Here is a 20351-nt window from a genome sequence, read left to right on the forward strand (position 1 = left end):
TTTTAGAAAAATGTCTCTTTAAGTCCTCTGTCCATTTTTTAATTGAATCGTTTGTTTTTTGGAGTTGAGTTGAGTGAGTTTTTCATAGAATTGTGATATTATCCCCTTATCAGATATATCCTTGGCAAATACCTTTTCCCATTCAGTAGGATCCCTTTGTGTTTTATTGATGGTTTCCTTTGCTGTGAAAAAACTTTTTAGTTTGATATAATCCCAAATGTTTATTTTTTCTCTTAGTTCCCTCGCTCAAGGGGATATATCAGTAAAAATCTTACTCTGGGTAATGTCTGAGAAGTTTCTTCCTATATTTTCTTCTAGCTATTTTATGGTTCAGATCTTACAATTTAAGTCTTTAAGCCATTATTTTTGTATATGGTGTAAGGAGGTGGTCCAGCTTCATTTTTTTGCATGTGTCTGTCCAGGTTTCCCAGCACCATTTATTGAATAGACTGTCATTACTCCATCGTACATTCTTGCTTCCATTCTCGTAGATTAAATGGCCATATAGGCATGGATTTATTTCTGGACTCTCTAATCTGTTCCATTGATCTATGTGTCTGTTTTTATGCCAGTACCATGCTGTTTTCATTACTGTAGCCTTGTAGTATAATTTGAAGTCAGGTATTGTTATACCTCCCACTTTCTTCTTATTTCTCAAGATTGCTGAGGCTGTACGGGGTCTTTTTTGGTCCCATATAAATTTTAGGATTATATGTTCTATTTCTGTGAAAAGCGACGTTGGTAGTTTGATAGGAATTGCATTGAATATGTATATTGCCTTAGGCAGCATGGACATTTTAACTATATTGATTCTTCCTATCCATGAATATGATATGTGTTTCCATCTATTTATATCTTCCTTCATTCCTTTCTTCAGTATCTTATAATTTTCTGAGTACAGATCTTTTACCTCTTTGGTTAAATTTATTCCCAGGTATTTTATAGTCTTTGGAGCGATTGTAAATGGGATTGATTTTTAATTTCTCCTTCTGATGTTTTATTATTGGTATATACAAATGCAACTGATTTCTGAATATTAATTTTGTATCCTGCTACTTTACTAAATTCATCTATCAGCTCTAATAACTTCTTGGTTGAGTCCTTAGGGTTCTCTATATATAGTATCATATCATCTGCATATAATGATAATTTTACATCCTCCTTACCAATTTGGATGCGTTTTATGTCTTTTTCTTGTCTGATTCCTGTGGTTAGAACTTCCAGCACTATGTTGAATAGAAGCGGAGAAAGTGGGCAAACTTGCCTTGTTCCTGATCCTAGGGGGAATGGTTTTAGCTTTTCCCCATTGAATATGATGTTAGCTGTGGGTTTGTCATATATGGCCTTTATTATGTTGAGATATGATCCCTCTATTCCCACTTTCTTAAGGGTTTTTATCATAAATGCGTGTTGGATTTTATCTAATGCTTTTTCTGCATCTATTGATATGATCATGTGATTTTTATTTTTCATTTTGTTAATGTGGTGTATCACATTAATTGATTTGCGGATGTTGAACCACCCTTGCATACCAGGGATGAATCCCACTTGATCATGGTGTATGATCTTTTTAATGTATTGCTGAATTCTGTTCGCTAATGTTTTGTTGAGGATTTTTGCTTCTATGTTCATTAGAGATATCGGCCTGTAGTTTTCTTTTTTTGTGGTGTCTTTGTCTGATTTTCCAATCAGGGTGATAGTGGCTTCTTAAAAAGTGTTTGGGAGTCCACCTTACTTCTGGATTTTTTGGAAGAGGTTGAGAGGATAGGTGGTTATTCTTTTTTGAATGTTTTGTAAAATTCACCTGTAAAGCCATCTGGTCCAAGGATTTTGTTTGTTGGGAGACTGTTGATTACTGATTCAATTTCCGTGGTGGTAATCAGTCTATTCAGGTTTTCTGTTTCTTCTTCAGTTAGCCTTGGAATTTTGTACGCCTCTAGAAAATTGTCCATTTCTTCCAGATTGTCAAATTTGTTGGCATATAGTTGCTCATAGTAACTTCTTAAAACTTTTTGTATTTCTGCAGTGTCGGTTGTCACTTCTCCTCTTTCATTTCTGATTTTATTAATTTGGGTCCTCTCTCTCTTTTTTTTAATGAGTCTGGCTAAAGGTTTGTCGATTTTGTTTATCTTCTCTAAGAACCAACTCTTGGATTCATTGATCTTTTGTATTGTTTTTCTGGTTTCTATTTCATTTATTTCTACTCTGATCTTTATTATCTCCTTCCTTGTGCTCCCTTTGGGCTTATTTTGCTGTTCTTTTTCCAGATCCCTTAAGTGTGAAGATAAACTGTCGATTAGGGATGTTTCTTGTTTCTTTAGGTAGGCCTGCAAAGCTATGAATTTCCCTCTTAAGACTGCTTTCGCGGCATCCCATAGATTTTGGGTCGTCGTGTTTTCATTTTCGTTTGTCTCGAGATATCTTTTGATTTTTTCTTTGATCCCCTGCTTGACCCATTCATTATTTAGTAATAACTTATTCAGGCTCCATGAATTGGTGTGTCTTCCAGTTGTTTTCCTGTAGTTCATTTCTAATTTCATAGCACTGTGAACAGAGAAGACAATTGGTATGATTTCAATTTTCTTAAATTTATCAAGACTTGTTTTGTGGCCTAACATATGGTCTATCTTGGAAAATGTTCCATGTGCGCTTGAGAAAAACATGTGTTTTGCAGCATTGGGGTGAAATGCTCTGAAAATATTGATTAAATCCAAGTGGTCCAATGTATCATTTAAGGCTGTTGTTTCCATATTGATTTTCTGTCTGGAAGACCTGTCCCTTGTTGTCAGAGATGTGTTGAAGTCCCCTACTATGATAGTGTTACTGTTGATCTCTGTCTTTATGTCAGTCAGTACCTGTTTTATATATTTAGGTGCTCCTATGTTGGGTGCATAGTTGTTTACTAGGGTTATGTCCTCTTGTCGGATCGATCCCTTTATTATCATATAGTGTCCATCTTTATCTTTTAATATGTTCTTCATCTTGAAGTCTATTTTGTCATATATAAGGATTGCAACTCCAGCTTTATTCTCATTTCCATTTGCATGAAATATCTTACTCCAACCCTTCACTTTCAGCCTGTGTGTGTCTTTTGTTCTGAGGTGAGTCTCTTGCATACAGCATATACAAGGGTCTTGCTTTCTTATCCAGTCAGCCACCCTATGTCTCTTGATTGGAGCATTTAATCAGTTTACATTTAAAGTGATTATTGATAGGTACATAGTTATTGCCATTTTTAAATTTGTAGTTAGGTTGTTTAGATCTTTCTTCTATTTACAGAAGTCCTTTTAGTATTTCTTGCAATGCTGGCTTGGTGGTAATAAATTCCTTTAGCTTATTTTTTTCTGGAAAGCTCTTTATCTCTCCATCAACTTTAAATGATAGCCTTGCTGGATAAAGCAATCTAGGTTGTAGGCCTTTGTTTTCCATCACTTTGAGTATCTCCTGCCACTCCCTCATGGCCTTCAATGTTTCTGTAGAAAAATCATTTGACAGTCTTATGGGAGTTCCCTTGTAGGTAACCCTCCGTCTTTCTCTTGCTGCTTTTAGGATTCTCTCTTTGTCTTTAAGCTTTGCCATTTTAACTATAATGTGTCTTGGTGTGGACCTGTTTGGGTTCATCCTGTTTGGAACTCTCTGCACTTCCTGGGCTTGTATGTTGGTTTCCTTCATGATTCTGTGGAAGTTTTCTGACATTATTACTTCAAATATGTTCTCAATCCCTTGCTTCCTCTCTTCACCTTCTGGTATTCCTATGATGCGCATGTTGTTGCGCTTGATGTTATCCCAGAGGTCTCTTAAGCCATCCTCATTGTTTTTTATTCTTTTTTCTTTCTGTTGTTCCGTTTGGGTGATCTCTGCTACCTTGTCTTCTAAGTCGCTGATTCGATCCTCTGCTTCATCTAACCTGCTGGTAATTCCTTCAAGTGAGTTCTTAATTTCGGTAATTGTGTTCTTTAGTTCTAACTGGTTGTTCGTTATGATTTCTACACCCTTCTTTATGTCTTCTCTAAGCTCCTTAAACATTCTTATCACCAGTGTTCTGAACTCTGTCTCTGAAAGGTTGGTTACCTCTGCTTCATTTGGTTCCAGTTGTGGCGGTTTCTTCTGTTCTTTTATTTGGGACGTGTATATTTGTTTCCCCATTCTGGCTGACTCTCTGTGTTTGTTTTGATGTATTATGTAGATCCCGTAGAGTTCTTAGTTCTTGCTAGGTTATCTTATGTAGTATGTGTCCTTTATATTTGACTCAAAGGTGACTCCTGTGCTGTGTACATCGTTCCGCTCAAAAAGATCTTTAATTGTTCCCTGCCCACGAGCATGCGGTGCCAACTCCCAGGCTGACCTGCCGCGAGACCCGGCTCCGCCCACCGCAGGGCGCCCCACCGTGCGAGGGCCGACCACCCAAATATGGTCTGGCCTCCACCGGCTCCAGCGCCCGCAGAGAACTCCCCCTGGGCATATGACCCACAGGCCAAACCCGGCAGCACTCGGCCCGGTCTGGCGCCGGCCCCTGGACATGCCGAACCCTGTGCCTCCCAAGCTGGGCCCTGGCAGGGCAGGCCCAGAACAAAGCAATTCACCAAGCACAACAGCAACAACAACAACAAAGAAAAAAATCAAACACACCCACATGCAAAAACACCCGACAACCCCCACCCGACACAGGCAAAGACATCAAAGATACAAAGACAAAGCAACCTTGTCCTGTTTTTATATCTTTGATATCCCCGCCCGCACCGAGTGTGGGCCATCGGCCGTTCACACATGTGAATTTATCTGACTGTTCTTCGCTGCCGTTGTTGTGCTCTGCGATCCGCCCCGCCCCGAAACTGCCCCACCAGGGCCCAGCTCAAGAGGCACAAGATCCAACAAACCCAGAGGCCAACCCCAGACCAAACCAGAGCACCACCGGGCCTGACCCACAAGCAACACAGCCAGAAGGAAATCCCCACAGGCACAAGAGCCCAAGGAGGCCAAACCACGTCCAAGTGATCAAACCCCACGCAGCAGAACACCCCGCGGCGGGCAGAGCCAAGTCCCACAACCAGTCAGCCCAGAAGCTACCCCCACCCACCCACAAACAAAAAGCAACCAAAGATCCCCAACAGGACAACATACACAACACAAGAGTCACCCCTGGAGCACACAAAGGAGTAGAACGAAGTAGTGCAAGTCAAATATAAAGGACACATACCTAAGCTCCTTAAACATTCTTATCATCAGTGTTCTGAACTCTGTCTCTGATAGGTTGGTTACGTCTGTTTCATTTGGTTCCGTTTCTGAGGTTACTTCTGTTCTTTTATTTGGGACATGTTTCTTTGTTTCCCCATTCTGGCTGACTCTCTGCGTTTCCTTCGATGTATTAGGTAGATCCCCTAGAGTTCTTAGTTCTTGTTGGGTTACCTTTTGTATTATGTGTCCTTTATATTTGACTCGCACTACTTCGTGGCTATTTCTTCATTATCATCTTCAGAATAAAGGACCATGCCAGGAAAATTAATAGGTGGAAATGGTTTTCTAGACCTAGGACCACTGGGTAACCTAGTGCCAGTTATTCTATACTTTCCTTCAGGGTCAGAAAAATTACTCAGTCTAGAGCATCTACATTTTTTACCATCTGCTTTTAATGGCTCCTGGTGCAGCTGAGTGAAGATATCATCGAGTAGCTGAAGGAGTACTACTGTTTCTTCAGAGGCAGTAAGCCTCTCACTATCAAGTTCAGTTTGTATGTACCCTAGTATAGCACTGATTGCTTCCTCTATATAGCCAACCAAAGGGGACTGCGAACAAATATTTGATATTAAGTTTTATAGTTCTTCTTTAAGAGTTAAATTGGCTTCATCTGTTTCAAGACTACATTTCTTTTTGTCAGCTTTTTTAAGGAACGTACATCTTTGATCTGTAATATGTTGCTGATAGGAAAGTTTTAATTGGATCTCCGAGATGAGGAAGTCCATCTTGCTTACAAGGTGCAAGAGTCATAAACTTTTGTAAAATGGCATGCACCATATCCTCTGTAATATCACACATGGGTTTCATAGGGTAAGGCAGTGAAGTTTCTAAACGTTTTCCATTTGATGGAGTGAGATATTCTCCACTGGGTGTTAAGCTTGGTTTTACGTCGACTGACAAATCTTTTAAAACATCTCAAAACATTTTTTCTCAACTGCAGACTGAAGCTTCTCAAGCATATTTTCCACACTCTCTGAAGCAACTGAGGAGATATCAGCATTGGAGAGCAAGCCTGTTTTATCAGGCTTGCTTTGATCAACAAACACTTCAGCAGTAACAGAATAGATGGAATGGCCTCTATTAAGTGAGACATTATTTCTTCAAAAATTCTTTCTAAAATTAATTCAGTTTCTGCTTTTAAGTGACACTTAAAATTAACAAAAATATTCTTTAAATTCTTTCACTTATGGCTTTTCCTTTTTGATCAGAAAATTCTATACTCTGTAAGCCATCTGTTTCAGTGGTAGCAGCCTTAGATTTTTTTTTTTGTGCCTGTTTCAAATGATGCTAAAAGGTGACTATCAGATTTACAATTTCTTAGCTTAGGGTATGCATATATCATGCTGGTTTTATTCTTTTTGAGTCCAGATATTATAGATTGTCCTTTTATGTGATGTGTTTTTCCAACTGCTCTTCCCACATGTGCAGAAGGTGGTTTTAAAGGTGAGGTTGGTCGCCTCACTGATCTGTCAACTGCAAATGCACAGGGCTCTCTGAAATGTTTTAGTTGTTGCAGATGTATAGCTTCTATACATAAACACTTCACTGCATGGGCTACAGAAACTTGAACTATCTGAAGAAAGGAAAGACTCATCACACACTGTATGTATTATTTTGCAACCTTTCTTCATACTTTGTGATGGCTGGACATAATATACTGGTCACTGTAGCCACAACCCAGGTCATTATATTCTGAATTATACTATTCAGTTCTTCAGACGTTACGTATTTGAGAAAATATGAGAAGGGAAAATTCCCTGGTCTGTGGCAGGAGCCTGAAGTCCTGATTCACAGATGTAGTGTGATCTTTTGTTTTGTCTTTCACTCCAAACAGCATTTATCTCCTTCTCATGCTTTGTAGGACCCAAATGAGACTGTGAAGATCTGGGAATATTTCTTGTGGGTGAAGTGTGAGCTGATATAATTGAATCTTTAGCTGAGATGTACATAGCTCCTGCCGGCAGGCTCCGGGCGGGGATTGTCCGGTGAAGGCCCCCCGGCGCCGCCCGTGCAGAGCTCGGAAGCCCGGCGGCTTCGCCTCCGCGGCTGGGGCTTGCTTTTGGGCCGCCAGCTCGGGCTCCATGGCGTGGAGAGGGGTGGGGCGGTGGCCGGGTGCCCGGGAGGCCCTCAGGGACGGGCACCGCGCCGGACCACTTCCGCCCGCAGAAAAGTTTCAGTCAGGAGCGCGCCGCCGCAGCCCCCGCCATCTTCCGAGGTTTGAAAATGGCCGGATGCTAGATTTTGTCAAATGCTTTCTCTGCCTCTATTGATATGACAACATGATTTTTGTTTTTTGTTTATATGGTGTTTCACATTAATTGATCTGCATATATTAAACCAATCCTGCATGCAAGGAATAAATCCCACTTGATTGTGGTGTATGGTCTTTTTTAAGGTGTTGCTGAATTCAGTTTGCTAATATGTTGTTGAGGATTTTTGCATCTATGTTTATCGAGGACATCGGCCAATAATTTTCTTTTTTTTTGTAATGTGTTTGTCTGGTTTTTGAATCAGGATAATAGTGACCTCAGAGAATGATCTTGGGACCCTCTCCTCCTCTTAAATTTTTTGGAATAGTTTGAGAAGGATAGGTGTTAATTCTTGTTTGAATGTTTGGTAAAATTCATATGTGAAGCCATCTGGTTTAGGACTGTTTTTTGGGAGCTTTTCGATTACTAATTTGATTTCGCTAATAGTAATTAGTTGGTTCAGATTTTCTGTTTCTTCTTGATTCAGCCTTGGAACAATGTATGCTTCTAGGAATTTATCCATTTCTTCCAGATTGTCCAATTTGTTGGTGTATAATTGCTTGTAGTATTTTCTTATATATACTTTTTTATTTCTGTGGTATCCGTTGTCACTTCTTTTTCATTTCTGATTTTATTTATTTGGGTTTTCTCTCTGTCTGTCTCTCTCTCTCTTTTTTTTTTTTTTGATTAGACTGGTAAAAGTTTATCAATTTTGTTTTCTTTTCAAAGAGCCAACTCTTGGTTCCACTGATCTTTTGTATTTTTTTTTTTTTTTTTTTTTAGCATCTATTTCATTGATTTCTGCTGATTTGTACTATTTCCTTCCTTGTACTCACTTTGGGCTATTTTTGCTGATTCTTTTGCAGTTCTCTTAGGTATGAAGTTAGATTGCTTATTTGAGATTTTTCCTGTTTCTTGAGATAGGCCTGCATTTCTATGAATTTCCCTTTTGGGACTCTTTTCACTGTGTCCCATAGATTTCTGGTCATTGTGTTTTCATTTTCGTTTGTCTCAAGGTATCTTTCGATTTCTTTCTTGATCTCATTGTTAACCCATTCATTCATTGTTTAGTTACATGTTCTTTAGCCTTCATGTGTTTATGTGTTTTTCATTTTTTTCTTTTTTGTGTGTATTTGATTTCTAGTTTCATACCATTGTGGTCTATATAATGCTTGATATAATTTCAATCTCTTAAATTTATTGAGACTTGTTTTATGGCCTAACATGTGGTCTATATTGGAAAATATTCCATGTACACCTGAAAAGAATATGTATTCTGCTGCTGTGTGGGGAAATGCTATAAAAATATCAATTAAATCCATCTGGTCCAGTATGTCATTTATGGCTGCTGTTTCCCTGTTAATTTTCTGTCTGGAAGATCTGTCCATTGGTGTCAATGGGGTTTTAAGTCCCCTACTATTATTGTGTTACTGTTGCTCTCTCCCATTATGTCAGTCAATATTTGTTTTATCTATTTGGGTGCTGCTATGTAGATTGCATAGGTGTTTACTAGTGTTATGTCCTCCTGTTGGATTGATCCCTTTATCATTATGTATTATCCTTCTTTGTCTCTTATTATAATCTCCTTTTCAAAATTAATTTAAGGTGTATAAAACAACATAATGACCAGATATCTACACATTTCACAAAGTGATAACCCCAACAAGTCTACTATTTATCTGACATCATACATACCATTGACTATATTCCCCATGCTGTACCTCACATCCCATGACTATATATATATATATATATATATATATATATATATATATATATATATTTAATTATTTAATTTTGGTTATTATTTTATATTAGTTTCAGGTGTACAGAGAAGTGGTTAGGTGTGTATCTAATTTAAGTGATATACCGGATAAGTCTACTACCCATATGACACCATACATACTTTTTTTTTTTAAGTTTATTTTGTCTGATATAAGTTTTGCTACCCCTTCTTTTTTATTTACATTTGTGTGAAATATCTTTTTTTCATTCCTTAACTTTCAGTCTATGTGTGTCTTTAGATCTGAGGTGGGTCTTTTGTAGGCAACATATGTATGGGTCTTGTTTTCTTATCCATTAAGTTATCCTATGTCTTTTGATTGGAACATTTAATCCATTTACATTTAAAGTTATTATTAATAGGTAGGTAGTTATTGTCATTTTATTATTCATATTATTGATCTTTTTTTGTTTGCTTGTTTTCCCCCTTCTTCTTCTTAGATCAGTCCCTTTATCATTTTTTTATAATACTGTCTTGGTGGTAATTTCTTTAGCTTTTTCATGTCTGGGAAGCTTTTTATCTCTCCATCGCTTTTTTTCTTTTTTAAAGATTTTATTGGGGAAAGAGAACAGGACTTTATTGGGCAACAGTGTGTATTTCCAGGACTTTTTATTGGGGAGCAGTAGTGTGTTTTTCCCAGTACTCATCAGCTCCATCCAAGTCAAGTTATTGTCCTTTCAATATTAGTTGTGGAGGGCGCAGCTCAGCTCCAGGTCCAGTCGCCGTTGTTAGTTGCAGGGGGCACAGCCCACCATCCCTTGCCAGAGTCAAACCAGCAACCTTGCAGCTGAGAGCCTGCGCTCCAACCAACTGAGCCATCCAGGAGCTCAGCTCAAGGTGTGGTGTTCAATCTTAGTTGCAGGGGGCGGAGCCCACCATCCCTTGCGAGAGTTGAACCAGCAACCTTGTGGCTGGCCCATGTGGGAATCAAACAGGCAGCTCTGTTGCCCAGAGCTCCCACTTTAACCAACTGAGCCACCCATCCGCCCCCTCCATCGCTTTTAAATGATAGTCTTGCTGGGTAGAGTAGTTGTGGTTGTAGGCCCTTGTTTTTCATCACGTTGAATATTTCATGCCAATTCTTTCTTGCCTGCAAAGTTTCTATTGAGAAATCAGCTGATAGGCTTATGGGAGCTCCCTTGTAAATAACTATTTGTCTTTCTTTTGCTGCTTTTAAGATTCTCTTTTACTTTAATCTTTGCCATTTTTAAAAATTGCTTGTTTGTAAATTTTAAAAAAATAATGTTTTTATTATTAGTTTAGGTAAAAATATATGGTGATGGAAGGGGAACTGACTCTGGGTGGTGAACACACAGTGTAATTTATGGATGATGTGATACAGAATTGCACGCCTGAAATCTATGTAATTTTACTAACAATTGTCACCCCAATAAATTTAAAAAATAAAATTAAAAAAAAAAAAAACCTTTGCTATTTTAAATATAATGTCTCTTGGCTTGGACCTGTTTGGTTGATCTTCTTTGGGACTCTCTGTACTTTTTGGGGTTGTATGTCTATTTTCTTCACCAGATTAGGGAAGTTTTCAGTAATTATTTCTTCAAATAGGTTCTCTTGTTCCCTCTCTTCTCCTTTTGGTACTCCTATGGGGCGAATATTGGTACTCTTGATGTTGTCCCTGTGGTCCCTTAAACTATCTTTATTTTTTTTAATTAATTTTTTTCTTATTGTTGTTCCAATTGGGTGTTTTTTTTTACTTTTCTTTTGTGTCACTTTGTCCTCTAAATCGCTGAGCTGATCCTGTGTATCATCTAATCTGTTGTTTATTCCTTCTAGTATATTCTTCATTTCAGTTGTATTTTTAATTTCAGACTTTTCTTTTGTGGTTTGTATGTTCTTCTTTATTCTTGCTATCATTTAGTTGAAGTTCCCCTTAAGTCCCTTAAGCATTCCTATCACCAGTGTTTTAAAATCTGTCTCAAATACGCTGTTCACCTTCATTTCATTAGTTCTTTTTCTGGAGTTTTCTCCTGTTCTTTTATTTGGGACATGTTTCTGTGTTTCCTCATTCTGGCTGCCTCTCTGTGTTTGCTTCTATGTAGTAATTAGATCACCATATTGTTTTTCATAGAGGCTGTATCAATTTACATTTCCATCAGCATTGTATCAGGGTTCCTTTTTCTCCACAGCCTCTCCAACACTTTTTATTACTTATCTTGTTTATGATATCCATTCTAACAGGTGTGACATGGTATTTAATTGTGGTTGTGATTTGCATTTCCTTAATAGCTAGTGAAGTTGAGCATGTTTTCATATATCTGTTGGCTATTTCTTTGTCTTCTTTGGAGAAGTATCTGTTCAGGATTTTTGCTCATTTTTAATTGGATTGTTTATTCTTTGTTGTTTAGTTGTCTGAGTTCTTTATTTATTTTGGATATGATCCCCTCATTAGAGCTGTTTTTTCCACATATCTTCTCCCCTTTGATTGGTTCCCTCTTTGTTTTGTTGATTGTTTCATTTGCTGTGCAGAAGCTTTATAGTTTGATATAGACCTATTCATTATTTTTGCTTTCACTTCCCTTGTCTTTGAGGTCAAATTCATAAAATTGTCTCCAACATCAAGGTCCATATGTTTAGTATCTATTTTTCTTCCATTCAATTTATTGTTTCAGGTCTTATATTTAGGGCTTCATTCCATTTTGAGTTTATTTTTGTGTATGGAGTCTTCATTCTGGAGCTACTGCAGTCACAGGAGAGGGAACAATTTGGACTGCTAGTGCTCTGCTAATGGCCCACAGTCCCGACTGAGGGATAAGCATATAACATGGCTGAACCCAACACTCACGGCAGAGACCTCGAAGTAAAGACTGAGGTAAGTAAAATGAAAACAGCAGGTTAAGCCCTCACTGCCCAGAAGAGAACAGAAGGCATAGGCACGGAACCTAGCTGACCCATGCCAACCCGTCCAGAGCACGCGCCACTCCCAGTGCTAGAAGTGAAAGGGTAGTAGTGTCATATCAAAAGAACAGAATATTTGCAGCTCTGAGAACTGTGGCCTGCAGCCACAGACTTGCAGACCAACTAGTTCCAGAAAAGGGGAGGGAAGCTTGGGTGTAGGACTGGCTGTGTTCATGTTTGCTGCCATTGCAACTGGGCCACATCTCATAACCACCTCGCCTCTGTCCCCACCATTCTGGGTGGATCCCTGAAAGAGTAAACAGAGACACTGAAACACACAGGCTCTGAAACTTGTGCAGGGAGAGCATTGGAACTTCAGAAGCTCTCCACATCTCCCCACAGAGGCGGTGACCTGTGACCCAGGTGAACTATTCATAAAAAAAAAAAAGCCCACCTTCCAGGGAATCCCCACATTGTGTGAAAAGCCAGAACAAAACACAGAAAATATAACACTACAGCGTGAGAGAGAATAAAAGGCTGCAGTCAGAGAGAAAATAAAACTTTCTACCAATACCTACTGGAAAATAAATGAAAGACTTCTTCTTATCAACCTGTTGCAGAGTCCACTCCTGTAGATGCCTAAGAAGAGAAATAGTAATTCACTAATTGCTATGAGTAACCAAGGCAACAAGACAGCTCAGACAGAGAGTGAAAAGTCTCCAGAAAAGGAACTTAAAGATATGGAAATATGTGACTTAAATGACAGAGAACTCAAGACTGCAGTTCTGAAAAAACTCGACGAGATGCAGGAAAACACAGACAGGCAATTTAATAAACACAGAAACAAAATAAAATAAAAAAATGAACACTTTACCAAAGAGATTGAAATTTTAAAAATGAACCAATAGAATTTCTGGAGATTAAGAACTCAATAAAAGAAATGAAGAATGAAATAGTCAGCTTAGGTAATAGAGTTGACCAGAAGGAGGAAAGAATCAGTGACATCGAAGATAGAAATGACACAGATGGAAGAAGAAAGAGACTTGGGAGTTAAAAGAAATGAAAGAACTCTACAAGAACTTTCTGACTCCATCAGAAAGAGTAATATTAGAATAATGAGCATACCAGAAGGAGAAGAAAGGGAGAAAGGAACAGAGAGTATATTCAAACAAATAGTCGATGAGAACTTCACAAACTTGTGGAAAGAACTGGATCCTTGAACCAAGAATCAAACGTAAAACCTGACTACCTCATCCCACACAGGCCTACTCCAAGGCAGATTTTATTGAAACTGTCAAAAATTAATGACAAATAAAGAATCCTCAAGGCAGCCAGGGAAAAGAACACAGTAGCCTACAAAGGTAGCCCATTAGGTCATCATCAGATTTTACAGCAGAAGATCTACAAGCCAGGAGGGAGTATAATCAAATATTCAAGCTATTGAAAGAGAGAAATTATGAGTCAACAATAATATATCCAGCAAAGATATCCTTTACACATGAAGGAGGAATAAAGATATTTCCAGACGTACAGAAGCTGAGGGAATTTTCTAATACAGGACCTGCACTACAAAAAATAAGGAGGCAATTTGACTTGAAACAAAAGAAGCAAAGGAATACAAAACCAGGAGTAGTATTACAAACAGACAGAAGCTGGAAATGGCAACCCCTATGCCAAATAGGACACTATACACTTAAACATCACATACATGGTAAAGAAGGAAAAAAAAAACACACAAAAAAAACGAAAACGACAACTTGATTACCCTGATACCAAAATCTGGTAAGGATAATGCAAAAAAAATTTTTTTTAAATTGCAGACAAATATCTCTGATGAATAGAGATGCAAAAATCCTAAACAAAATTTTAGCAAATCAAATGCAACCGTGTATTAAAAAGACTATACATCAGGAACAAGTGGGGTTCATCCTAGGGGCACAAGAATGGTTCAACATATGCAAATTGATCAATGTGGTACACCATATAGACAAAATAAAGGACAAAAAACATATGATTATATCAATAGATGCAAAAAAGCAATTGAGAAGATGCAACATCCATTTATGATTAAAACACAATAAAATAGGTATAGAAGGAAAATACCTCAACATAAGAAAGGCCATATATGACAAGCCCTCAGCTACTATCATAATTATCAGTGAAAAATGGAGGCCCTTTGCTCTATGTTCAGGAACAGGACAGGGCTGTCTCCTATCACTTCTGCTTTTCAACATAGTATTGGAAGTTCTAGCTAGAGCCATCAGGCAAGAGAAAGAAATAAAAGGCATCCAAATGGACATTGAAGAAGTTAAATCGTACCTTTTTGCTGATGACATGATGCTACATATAGAAAACCCTAACGACTCCACCAAAAAGTTGTAAGAAACAATAAACGAATACAGTGAAGCTGCCGGCTACAAAATCAATGTAGAAACATCTGTTGCACTCCCATATACCAACAATGAAATCTCAAAAAAGAAATAAAAACACCAATTCTTTTTGCAATGGCAACAAAAGAATAAAATACCTAGGAATAAAATTGGCCAAGGAATTGAAAGACCTGTGTACTGAACAGTATAAGAAATTTTTCAAAGAAATTGAAGAAGACACAAAGAAATGGAAAGACATTCCATGCTCATGGATTGGAAGAATCAACATAGTTAACCACATGACACCCTGCATGAAAAATGGTGCAGAGAGCAGGGTCTCCCGCGTGACAATAACAATCAATAGCATTATAAAAATTACCTATCAGGTGTTATAAATTTAAGAGCTATAGCAGCCCTGGACTCCAAATTGAATTAAAACTTTGACTAGCTTTCTTAAAAGAAGGTAACAAGGGCAATTGAGCAAAATATTTTGGTGAGATAAGTAAAAATAATTTACTACACCTGGAAAATAGGTCAAAGGACACATTCAAACAGTAATGGGTCACTAATGTTTTCTGTGTATCTTAGTATATGAAAGAAATATTGTTAGGTGAAATCATAGATGCAAACTTGTCTTCATCAAATTCCCTGACTTTGAAAATAACTGCACTTTCGGAGACGGTGTCACGCGGGCGCAGGACGCCGACCTAACTCAGTGCTCTGAGCTCGCTACATCCAGGAACTACTGCAGCTGCGGGAGAGGGAAGAACTCGGACTGCTAGGGCTCCGCTTATGGCCCACAGGGCTGAGAGGGCAGCATATAACACGGCTGAACCCAACGCTCACGGCAAAGACCTCGGAGAAAAGACTGAGGGAAGAAGGCTGAAAACGCTGGTTTAAGCCATCACTGCCGCAGAGAACGGAAGCCTTAGGCACTGAGACTAGCCGCCTCCTTCCTACCATCCCAGAGCTCGCCCCGCCCCGACCTGCCCAGTGCTAGAAGTGGAACAGTAGCAGTGTCAGATCGAAAGAACAGAATATTTGCTGTTCTGAGAACTGTGGACCACAGACATAGATTTGCAGCCCAACTAGTTCTGGCAAAGGGGAGGGAGCTGTGCAAGAAGGGCTGGCTTTGGTGATAGTCACCACCATTATTCTGGGTCAACTCTCACAACTCACCCCGCCCCTGGCCCCACCTATCTGGACAGATACCTGCAGGAGTAAACAGAACTGCAGAAACATACGGGCTCTGAATCTGGTGCAGGAAGAGCTTTGGAACTTCAAAAGCTCTCCGCATACTTATATGGACACTGCGCCGTGTGACCCAGGTGAAATATTAACAGATGAGAAGCCCGTCTCCCAAGAAATCCCCCCATTGTGTGAGAAGCTGGAAGAGTGCAGAGAAAACATAGAAATACCGTGTGTGAGGAAAAAAAAGGCTGCAGTCAGAGAGGAAATAAAACATTCTACCAACAAGTACTGGAAAACAAAAGAAAGACCTCTTCCTATCAACCAGTTGCAGAAGCCACTCCTGTAGATGTCTAGGAAGAGAAATACCAATCAGTAATTGCCATGAATAACTAAGGCAACCAGAAAGCTCAGAAAGAAAGTGAAAAGTCTCCAGAAAAGGAAAAGTCTCCAGAAAAAGTATGGAAATATGTGAATTAAATGACAGAGAATTCAAGATTGCAGTTCTGAAAAAACTCAACAAGATGCAAGAAAACACAGAAAGGGAGTTTAATGAACTCACAAACACAATCAAAGAAGAACATGAGCATTTTATGAAAGAGATTGAAATTTTAAAAAAGAAACAAATAGAATTTCTGAAGAATAAGAACTCAATAAGGGAAATTAAGAATGAAACAGCCAGCTTAGGTAGTACAGTTGACCAGTTGAAGGAAAGAATCAGTGACATCGAAGATAGAAACCTGGAAATGACACGGATGGAAGAAGAAAGAGACTTGAGACTTAAAAGAAATGAAAGCAATCCACGAGAACTTTCTGACTCCACCAGAAAGAGCAATATAAGAAAAATGGGCACACAAGAAGGAGAAGAGAGAAGGAAACAGAGAATATATTCAAACAAATTGTCGATGAGAACTTTCCAAACTTGTGGACAGAACTGGATCCTCGATTCCAAGAAGCAAATAGAACACCTAATTACCTCAATCCCAACAGACCTTCTCTAAGGCACTTTATCTTGAAGCTGTCTAAAATCAACGACAAAGAAAGAATCCTCATTGCAGCCAAGGAAAAGAAGACGATAACCTACAAAGGAAAGCCCATTAAATTATCATCAGATTTTTCAGCAGAAACTCTACAAGCCAGGAGAGAGTGGAACCAAATATTCAAACTATTGAAAGAGAGAAATTATGAGCCAACAATAATATATCCAGCAAAGATATCCTGTATATGTGAAGGAGGAATAAAGACCTTTCCAGACATACAGAAGCTGAGGGAATTTTCTAATACAAGACCTGCACTACAAGAAATACTAAAGGAGGCTATCAGACCACCATCAACAGGGACAATTTGTGGCAACCAACACATACAAAGGGGGAGAGTAAAGGACTGAACTGGAATATGGGAATGGAGAGAGTAAGCATGCTGAAGAAAATGGATTACTCTAAATATCAAAATTGCTTTTACATAAACTTAAGGGTAACCACACAAAAAAATCCAGAACTGAAATATATACTGTAATAAAAGAAGAAACAGAGGGAAACATCATAGAATGCCACCACACAGAAATAGCAGACAACAAAAAAAGGCAAAGAAACAATGGAGACACAGCCTTACCAGAAAACTAAAGATAGAATAACAGAAATCCTCACATATCAATAATCTCTCTAAATGTGAATGGACTGAACTCACCAATAAAAAGGCATAGAGTAGCAGATTTGATAAAAAAAACTAAACCCAACCATATGCTGTCTCCAAGAGACACATCTCAGCTACAATGACAAGCATAGACTCAAAGTGAAAGGGTGGAAATTAACACTGCAAGCAAATGGTATCCAGAGAAAATCAGGTGTAGCAATAATGATATCAGATGAAAGAGACTTTAGGGTGAAAAACGTAACAAGAGACAAAGATGGATATTTCATTATGGTAAAGGGGACTATAAAACAAGAAGACATAACAGTCATCAACATTTATGCCCCCAATCAGGGAGCACCCAAATATACCAAGCAACTACTAACAGAACTAAAAGGAGAAGTTGACCAAAACACAATTATACTAGGGGACTTAAATACATCATTGACAGCTATGGATAGATTATCAAAACAGGAAATAAATAACAAAATAGCAACCCTAAATGACACATTAGATGAAATGGACATAATTGACATACATAGAACACTTCATCCTAAAATATCAGACTATACATTTTGTTCTAGTGTACATGGAACATTCTCAAGGATAGACCATATATTGGGACACAAAATCAGCCTCAGCAAATTTAAGAAGATTGAAATCATACCAAACATATTCTCTGATAACAAGGCTTTGAAATTGGATATCAACTGCAAAAAGAAAGCAGGAAAAAATACAAATACATGGAGATTAAACAACATACTTTTAAAGAATGACTGGGTCAAAGAGGACATTACAGGAGAGATTAAAACATACATAGAAACAAATGACAATGAAAATACATCCTACCAAACTTTTGGGGATGCAGCGAAAGCAGTTTTAAGAGGGAAATTTAAATCATTACAGGCCTATCTCAAGAAACAAGAAAAATCCCAAATAACCTCATGTTACACCTTAAAGAACTAGACAAAGAAGAACAAATGAAACCCAAGGTCAGCAGAAGAAAGGAAATAACAAAATCAGAGCAGAACTAAATGAAATAGAGAACAAAAAGACAATAGAAAAATTAATGTGACAAAGAGCTGGTTCTTTGAAAAGATTAACAAAATTGACAAACTGTTGGCTAGACTCACTAAGATAAAAAGAGAGGACACTAATTAACCAAATTAGAAATGAAAAAAGGGAAGTTATCACGGACACCATAGAAATACAAAGGATCATCCAAGAATACTGTGAAAGAGTCTATGCTACCAAATTCAATAACCTAGAAGAAATGGACAAGTTCTTAGAAACGTATAACCTTCCTAGGCTGAACCATGAAGAACTGGAAAATCGAAACAGACAGATCACCAGTAACGAAATTGAATCAGTCATCCAAAACCTTCCCAAAAGCAAAAATCCGGGACCAGATGGCTTCACTAGTGAATTCTACCAAACTTTCAAAGAGGATCTAATACCAGTCCTGCTCAAACTCTTCCAAAAAATTGAAGAAGAGATAGTACTCCCCAACTCATTTTATGAGGCCAACATTACCCTGATACCAAAACCTGGTAAGGACAACACAAAAAAAGAAAACTGCAGACCAATATCTTTGACGAATACAGATGTAAAAATCCTGAACAAAATTCTGGCAAATCGAAAACAACAATGCATTAAACAGATTATTCATCAGGACCAAGTGGGGTTCATCCCTGGGGCACAAGGATGGTTCAACATAAACAAAATAAAGGACAGAAATCATATGATTATATCAATTGATGCAGAAAAAACATTTGACAAGATACAACATCCATTTATGATTAAAACACTTAATAAAATAGGTACAAAAGGAAAATACCTCAACATAATAAAGGCCATATATAACAAGTCCTCAGCTAATCTCATCATTTATGGTGAAAAACTGAAGCCCTTTGCTGTACATTCAAGAACACGACAGGGCTGTCCCCTATTACCTCTGCTTTTCAGCATAGTGTTGGAAGTCCTTGCCAGAGCAATCAGGCATGAGAAAGAAAAGGCATACCAATTGGGAATGAAGAAGTTAAATTGTCACTCTTTGCAGATGACATGATGCTATATATAGAAAACCCTAAAGACTCCACCAAAAAAGCTATTAGAAACAATCAATGAATACAGTAAATTTGCCAGCTGGAAAATCAATGTACAAAAGTCCATTGCATTCCTATATACTAACAATGAAATCTCAGAAAAAGAAATACAAAAAACAATTCCGTCTGCAATTGCAGCAAAAAGAATAAAATACCTAGCAATGAACTTAACTAAGGATGTAAAGGACCTATATGCTGAAAACTAAAACATTTTTGAAAGAAATTGTAGAAGACACAAAGAAATGGAAAGACATTCCGTGCTCATGGATTGGAAGAATCAACATAGTTAAAATGGCCATATTACCCAAAGCAATATACAGATTTAATGCAATCCCCATCAAAATCCCAATGGCATTTTTTAAAGAAATAGAACAATAAATCATCAGATTTGTTTGGAACCACAAAAGACCCCGGATAGCCAAAGCTATCTTAAGAAAAATGAACAATACTGGAGGTATCACACTGCCTGACTTTAGCTTGTACTACAGGGCTACAATAAACAAAACAGCATGGTATTGGCAGAAAAACAGACACATAGACCAATGGAATAGAATTGAGAACCCAGAAATAAAACCATGTAAATATGTACAGATAATTTTTTACAAAGAAGCAAACAACATACAATGGAGAAAAGACAACCTCTTCAATAAATGGTGCTGGGAGAATTGAATAGCCACATGCAAAAGAATGAAACTGGACTGCTACCTGTCACCATGTACCAAAATTAATTCAAAATGGATCAAAGACTTAAGCATGAGACCTGATACAATAAACTGCATAGAAGAAAACATAGGTACTAAACTTATGGACCTTGGGTTCAAAGAGCATTTTATGAATTTGACTCCAAAGGCAAGGGAAGTAAAAGCTAAAATAAACGAATGGGACTATATGAAACTTAAAAGCTTCTGCACAGCAAAAGACACCATCGACAAAATAA

Source organism: Rhinolophus ferrumequinum, chromosome X, assembly GCF_004115265.2.
Source record: "Rhinolophus ferrumequinum isolate MPI-CBG mRhiFer1 chromosome X, mRhiFer1_v1.p, whole genome shotgun sequence".
In the NCBI taxonomy this organism is placed as follows: Eukaryota; Metazoa; Chordata; class Mammalia; order Chiroptera; family Rhinolophidae; genus Rhinolophus; species Rhinolophus ferrumequinum.